The sequence below is a fragment of the Triticum dicoccoides genome, chromosome 2B (assembly GCF_002162155.2).
Source record: "Triticum dicoccoides isolate Atlit2015 ecotype Zavitan chromosome 2B, WEW_v2.0, whole genome shotgun sequence".
Classification (NCBI taxonomy): domain Eukaryota; kingdom Viridiplantae; phylum Streptophyta; class Magnoliopsida; order Poales; family Poaceae; genus Triticum; species Triticum dicoccoides.
The window spans coordinates 78,438,649-78,446,710 of record NC_041383.1 but is presented as its reverse complement, the minus strand read 5'-3'; the positions used below and the strand labels follow the sequence as shown (position 1 = coordinate 78,446,710).

The 8,062-nt window shown below is 51.4% G+C and overlaps 1 pseudogene; it reads left to right on the top strand.

Annotated features, from left to right (window-relative positions):
* The first annotated feature begins 4,668 nt into the window (after positions 1–4,668).
* LOC119367186 lies at positions 4,669–6,589 on the top strand (annotated as a pseudogene).
* Positions 6,590–8,062: the final 1,473 nt, after the last annotated feature.

Here is an 8,062-nt window from a genome sequence, read left to right as displayed (position 1 = left end):
CGGATCTGCACGCCCTGGTGGCGACGGGGCTGTCGATGGTGGCGGCGGCCGAAACCTAGAGAGCCATCGCCTCTCTGTTTCTACCTCTTTTCCATGTGTGAGAATGAAGGAGAGGAATGAACAGGAGGAAACCTCTGTTCCATGTGTAAGAATCTAACCGTTTGTTTGAGAATCAGATTTTGAAGAGGCTAGAATCTGAGAATCACAATCTGAAGCCCGAACAAAGGCCACCTAAGCCCGCACAACGTCTTAAGATTGAGGAAGTCACTATAGATGATGAGGTCACCTACTACATGTAGGGTCAAGAACCCATCATATGGGCCCCACACCATCATTGGTAGGTCCCTGGACCATATTAGCAATCGGATGCACATAGCAGGAAGTCCCCTCGGACACCTCGACAATACTCGACGACCACTCTATAGTCGGCATGACAATCACCACTGGGACAAGGGACCTGGAGGGACGGCGTGGGAGTTGCAACGGTCGAGGAATCCCAAGTCACCCTTAAAGTATAGTCATGGTTAGTGATGGCCTTTGATGCAATTTTGTACAACACCGGACAGAGAGCAATTGGGTGATACTGCATAATAGACTGAGGGTGCCTTACCTTGTATATTAGGGGATAGATGTATCATTGAGACCCGCAGGTAATTCACCACGATTGAGAAAATCAAGAACACCTTGGGTCACATCATCACCAACAAGTGCCCAGTGTCTTTGGTAAAAACCGGTTGTGTAACCATCAACTCCAGGAGCCTTTGAAGGCGCCATCTAAAATAAGACTTTACGTACCTCGGTCAATGTAAAAGGTTTTTCAAGTTCCCTATTTATCTCAATTGGTAATGGTATAAATTTGTCAGGGAGCATATGATATGTTGAAATCGTTGCCTGAATTCCTCATTAGCAAATGCCCTATTGAGCCTTGCTTTAATGTTAGCCTCTCCAGACTATAGGTTGTCCCAAGTATAAGTTGTGCCAGACCAACCCAAGTCTTGGAAGGAAAGCCCATTGGTAACTTCTCGAAACGCTCTCATTTGTGACTCTGGCCGTGGTGTTCTGCTGAAGTGCTCACACGCAAAGAGCGTTTCATAAAAGTCTCCCATATATAGCCATGCCGAATGCGGCAGAGCATTCAACATGCGTAGGAACCGCCAACGACTGTGATGTCGTTCTATAGCTCACGGTGCTCGACAAAACCAGTAAACCTCCATACCAGCATGTTCATATATTTATTCTACACCAGGACATCAATATAATAGGTGCTATAATTCTTGAGTTCAACATTAACATCTTTAGACCAAAAAGGGCCAATCCCACCACTTAAACCAACACTATCTACTGCAAAACAGCCTCCAAAACCTAGAGTATGCTGCAGATCCTCCACTCTATTACCTCTAATATTCGTTTCCATAACAAAGACAAGAGAGGGGCCTTCTAGCTTCATTATGTTGTGAAGCTCTCGAACTGCCTCGGGGTTTCCAAGTCCTCGGCAATTCCAGCTAATACAACACATTGCGAGGGGCAGGACCGCGGCATGGTCTCTGCCGAATTGCCAGGTGTAGGCTTCTTCTTTTTAGGATCTCGCACAAACTTAGAGCCATCTTCCTTAGTCCCCTCCGTGTCCTTCGCTTTCCCTTCAAGCTCTGAAGCAGTGAGCATAAGTAAGTTTTTTGGCGTATAGACTTGAGTTGGAGCGTCCTTACACTTGTTCTGTGATCCCTTGTTCTTGTCTTTGACCGGCGAAGTAACTTCATCCCCGCCGTCCTGCTTCGAGCTGGAGTTCTTCGCCCCCTGCTTGTTACTAGACTCAGAGTATTGATTGCGTGATGAATTCTCACTAGTCGCCGACTTCCTGTACTCCTCTGGAGCCCGCAGTGATGAGCCGAAGGGCAGTTCACCTTTAGCATTACGAGTTCCCGGAGTTGGGCAGTATAACTCTGAGTTCCCTAGACGCCCACACGAGAAACAAAAGTATGGAATTTGCTCGTACTAGATGTCATAAGGATTCACCGTCTTCCTCCTTGCTGAATCATCAATCAAGATCCACCTCCGCAATGGCTTGTCCACATCAATCGTAACCCTAGCTCGGAGGTAGCCTCCCATATGATCAATACTGGCCGTTTGTAGCTCATCGATTTGTTTTGAAATCGGAATAGCCCATGCATCACCCCTCAAGTTGTAGGGCAAATTCATAACCCTAGCCCACACTGGGAGCCAGTTAAACTTCACCTCATCTGGTCTCATGCAACGTTCATATTCCGCCAAGATCACTACGTTTTTGTAAGTGCCACAGCGCTCCTGCCCAAACCCTATCTCTGTCTCTCTGGTTCTCAAATTCTGCCACAAACATATTGGTACCCACCAATCGGAATTGGAGTCCTCTCGGGTTTCCCCACGCCGGACGGAGTGCATTGCTATGTCCTCCAGTAGGATCCTTAAGTTTTCCATTTTTTTCTATTACTAGTATAACCTTCGCGGGATGGACGCGTACACGTTGGCTTTAAGTACTGTACTATGTATTAGTATGTATACTCCGTATTGCACAAGGAAAGTAACATCAGCTCGTGCACCCAGTCGGAGTCGGTTTCAGGTACCGAATAGCAATACGTCCTTGATTCTCTCGTCATATAAATAGTCACTACCAGCACGGGTCAAACCACCCAAGAAAACAGTTGTCGATCGCCTCGCAATCTCTCCTCGCGTACGTACCTCGATCGACCGACCTACCACTCTTCAATCAGATTATTCTGAAGTTTATTGTGTGTTGCGGGACGCCGAATGGCATGATAGGAGGCAATAAAACGGGCTACCCTTTCAGCCCCGTCGCACTCGCACGGGATGTCCCAAGAGCTCATACTGTGAGTAGTCTAAATCTTGGCCACGCTCATTCTCGATGATCATGTTGTGCATGATCATACAAGCGTGCATGATGTACCAAAGCATTTTTTGATCCCAAAATCTAGCCGGTCCTCTCACAATAACAAATTGGGCTTGCAAAATCCTAAATGCTCTCTCCACATCTTTTCTAGCCGCTGCCTGAGCATTGTGGAAATCAAGATTTTTCTTACCTTCCGGCTTTTTCAACGACTTCATGAAGGTTTGCCACTTTGGATAGATGCCATCCGCTAGATAATAGCCATAGTTGTACGTACGGCCATTTGCTACAAACTGCACCGGTGGCAACTCACCGTTTGCAATCTTATTCATCAGTGGTGACCGGTTGACAACATTAATGTCATTCAAAGATCCAGGCATTCCAAAGAATACATGCCAAATCCAAGTCTCCTGGTCGGCCACCGCTTCAAGGATTATAGTGGAACCCTTTTTTGTCTGTGGAACTGCCCATGCCATGCCTTTGGACAATTCTTCCAACTCCAATGCATGCAATCTATTGAGCCAAGCATGCCAGGAAAGCCGCGCTCTTTGTTCATCGCCAATAGCCTTGCGGCGTCTTCAGCAGTGGGAGATCTCAAATACTCCTCACCAAACACTTGCACAATTCCCACTGCAAAGCGCTTGACACACATGATGGCTTGGCTCTCAACCATAGCCAAGTGATCATCAACTAGATCAGCCGGGATACCGTATGCTAACATACGCAAAGCGCCTGTCACCTTCAGAAAGGTGCTATGCCCGAGCTCTCCGGCGGCATTCCTCCTTTGCTGGAAAAACCGGTCATGGCTCGCTAGTTTCTCTACAATGCGCCTGAACAAGTCGGTGCTCATCCTAAACCGGCGACGAAAATACGACTCCGGGTATGTGGGATTCTCCACGAAATAGTTCTTCATCAATCTGTTATGGGCATCAATCCTATCTCTCCAAATTTTCTCCCGACCCATAACCGAACCACCGTGCTTCTGTTTTTTTATTGATATGCATACCTATGATCACTGCTCCTCTTCCATATCAAATTCTTCTTCGGAAGAATCATACGACGAACTCATCTACAATGTTCAATACTATACTATAAAAATTACAATTCAAAACATGCATCAAATTCATGAAGTTTGAGCAATACATACCTTGTAGGCGTTTTGTCGAACACCTTGCGGGCACGGCGCGGCAGCGAGCGCTCGGGCGCTGTTCCTCGGACGACGGAGGCGCGCGATGGCCGGCGGGACTAAGAGGGGATGGGGGCGGAAGCGCGGCGGCGCGGGGATAGGCCGGGGGAAGCGCCTGAACGGTCGCCGTGGGACGCGGGCGGCGGCGGCGGCGCGGCCGGATGGGGGTGGAAGTGGGAGAGGAAGTGCGAGAGCGAGCACTCGAGTGTGCCGCGCGCTGTAGCGGGCGCCCGAAATACACCGCGCGGGATAGTGTTTCCGACAGCGCGTCCAACTCGTTATAGCGCGCGCGCCGTTTTTGCGCGCCCGCTGGAGCGACCCGCCACGTTGCGCGCGCGCTAAAACGGACTAATTTGCGGCGCGGCGCTAGTTTAGCACGGCTGTTGGAGATGCTCTTAGTATGTATACTCCGTATTGCACAAGGAAAGTAACATCAGCTCGTGCACCCAGTCGGAGTCGGTTTCAGGTACCGACTAGCAATACGTCCTTGATTCTCTCGTCATATAAATAGTCACGACCAGCACGGGTCAAACCACCCAAGAAAACAGTTGTCGATCGCCTCGCAATCTCTCCTCGCGTACGTACCTCGATCGACCGACCTACCATGGAGACGGGCATCGGATCCGTGGACGAGCCCAAGGGGGCGCCCAGCGGTGCGGTGGCGTGCCCGGCGACGTTCCCAGCGTCGTCGCCCACCTTCGTCGGCTCCCCGGAGGCCACGCTGGGGCGCCACCTTGCGCGGCGCCTGGTGCAGGTCGGCGTGGGCGACGTGTTCGCCGTGCCCGGCGACTTCAACCTGACCCTCCTCGACCACCTCGTAGCCGAGCCCGGGCTGCGCCTCGTCGGCTGCTGCAACGAGCTCAACGCCGGCTACGCCGCCGACGGGTACGCGCGCGCTAAGGGCGTCGGCGCGTGCGCCGTCACCTTCACCGTTGGCGGGCTCAGCGTGCTCAACGCCATCGCCGGCGCGTACAGCGAGAACCTCCCCCTGATCTGCATCGTCGGGCGGGCCCAACTCCAACGACTACGGCACCAACCGGGTTCTTCATCATACCATCGGCCTCCCTGATTTCTCTCAGGAGCTGCGGTGCTTCACGCCGGTGACGTGCTACCAGGCCGTCGTCAACAACCTCGATGACGCCCACGAGCAGATCGACAAGGCTATCTCCACGGCTCTTAAGGAGAGCAAGCCAGTCTACATCAGCGTCAGCTGCAACCTCCCCAGCGTCCCCCACCCCACCTTCAGCCGCGACCCCGCCCCCTACTTCCTCGCACCAAGGTCTGCAAGCATGCATCCTCCCTACGTTTTTCATCTTTTTCTTGGTACGTGTCATGATCGATCACGAGATGCAAGAACATATATATAATGTGCAATTCAATGCATGCAGGATGAGCAACCAGATGGGACTTGAGGCGGCGGTGGAGGCGACGGTGGCTTTCCTGGACAAGGCGGTGAAGCCGGTGATGGTGACTGGGCCCAAGCTGCGGGTGGCCAAGGCGGGCGCGGCGTTCGCGGAGCTGGCGGACGCGAGCGGCTATGCCGTGGCGAGCATGCCGTCGGCCAAGGGGCTGGTGGCGGAGACGCTGCCGCGCTTCATCGGCACCTACTGGGCTGCGGTGAGCACGGCCTTCTGCGCCGAGATCGTCGAGTCAGCGGATGCCTACCTCTTCGCCGGCCCCATCTTCAACGACTACAGCTCGGTGGGCTACTCCTTCCTGCTCAAGAAGGAGAAGGCGGTGATCGTGCAGCCCGACCGCGTCACCGTCGGCAACGGCCCGGCATTCGGCTGCATCATGATGAAGGACTTCCTGACCGAGCTGGGCAAGCGCCTCAAGAAGAACACCACCGCCTATGAGAACTACAAGCGGATCTGGGTGCCCGAGGGGCAGCCGCCCGAGAGCGAGCCCGGTGAACCGCTGCGCGTCAACGTGCTCTTCAAGCACATCCAGAAGATGCTCACCGGCGACAGCGCCGTCATTGCCGAGACCGGCGACTCGTGGTTCAACTGCCAGAAGCTCAAGCTCCCCGACGGCTGCGGGTACGAGTTCCAGATGCAGTACGGCTCCATCGGTTGGTCGGTCGGGGCGCTCCTCGGGTACGCGCAGGCTGCCACGGACAAGCGCGTCATCGCCTGCATCGGCGACGGCAGCTTCCAGGTGACGGCGCAGGACGTGTCCACCATGCTCCGCTGCGGCTGTTGTGCCACAACAGCATCATCTTCCTCATCAACAACGGCGGCTACACCATCGAGGTCGAGATCCACGACGGGCCATACAACGTCGTCAAGAACTGGAACTACACGGGGCTCGTCGACGCCATCCACAACGGCGAGGGCAACTGCTGGACCGCCAAGGTGACGTGCGAGGAGGAGCTGACGGCGGCCATCGAGACGGTGACCGGGGACAAGAAGGACTACCTGTGCTTCATTGAGGTGGTGGCGCACAAGGACGACACCAGCAAGGAGCTCCTCGAGTGGGGATCCAGGGTATCCGCCGCCAACTCCAGGCCACCCAACCCGCAGTAGACACAAGTAGAAGTCGATTTTCATGATTTCAGCAGGGCATTTTCTTTTCGATTTAGAGTCTAATAACGTACCTTTGATTACTAGCATGCGTGCATACATGCAAACTTCGCATACTATTTCTAGCAGGTTGAATTAATAATAGTGATTGGTTAATAAAGTTGGACGATTCTTCTTCTTAATTTGTGTGCTCTTTCTACTGCAGACAGCTCTTCCCGGTCCTTTATCTCAAATATAAGACTTCTGTTTTAGTTCAATATATTTTGATACGAGAGTACTACATAATACGGGTTTTGCACGGTTCAATCACCTTTTCGATAAAGAAACAGAGAAAATATATATTAGAACAAAACCTACAACTACACACTTGCAAGAAGCATTGGCTTGCATCAACCGTCTTTAAATCTGCACACAAGAAACCAATCAATTTCAATCCAAACTAGAAGCTAACTCGTGCTTCACCGTGCCGTTCTTCACTCGTGGGTTATAGCGGTCAGGTTGTTTTTGTTTTGATTTTATCTATATTGGTTTAGTTTTTATTATGTTCTGAAGGTAATTTATGTTTTGAGAGGAGAATAGAGTTGTTCGGTGCGTGATTGACGGTAATCCTATCTCTTGGGAATTCACACGTACGGGAATCGTCATTCGTTTCATTGAGATTTTCTATCATGCATGGTTTGCGATCGTTCTAAGCTTGATGAGCACAAGCAATGAAACGACATGGCGTACATGGTAATTAGGAAGGAACGAGGAGGGAGTGGGACGTGGAAATTAAAAAGACGAGGCTTTTTTGTGCTCTATGCTGCAATTGCGGCGGCGGTGCTGACCGGAGAGGAAGGAGACGAGGTTGGTTGAGGCCCTAGCTAGGCTAATCCGGCAGCAGTAGTACGGTGGTAGAGCTCCTGCTCCGTGCGGGAGGACAGGCCCCACACACGTGGTGCCGAGGAGGACTGGAGGCCCCCATACGGGATAGTGTTTAGGCGCGAGGAGGCCGGAATCGAGAGGGGAAGGGAGAGTGGGCGGAAGGTGGAAGAAATCGGGAAGAAGTAATACCAAACTATGAAGAAACAGCTTCACACACGCCATCCATTCCGCCCCGTGTGAGGAAATATGTGGCTTTTATTGTATCATATAAAATAATGATTTACATAAAATAATGGGGTGCTTCACAACACCGTCCACTCTGCCCCCGTGTGAGGAAATCACATCAAGAAAGAAGAGCTAACGGAATCGAATCATTTCAAACCGTGGAGAAACCGCCAGGTCTTGACTTTCTTATGCACATACACTACTGTTAGTACTCCTCCACCCATCAAATAAAACTACAAACCGGACAAATAGTTGTACTAAATCAAATAATATCAAATACACAATGTGAATAAAAAAGACCGGGACCCTTTAATTCATAGTATTCTTATAACGTATGACTATGAATTAATTATACAAAATCGGAGTGATAAAGGGGTTCTCAATCCC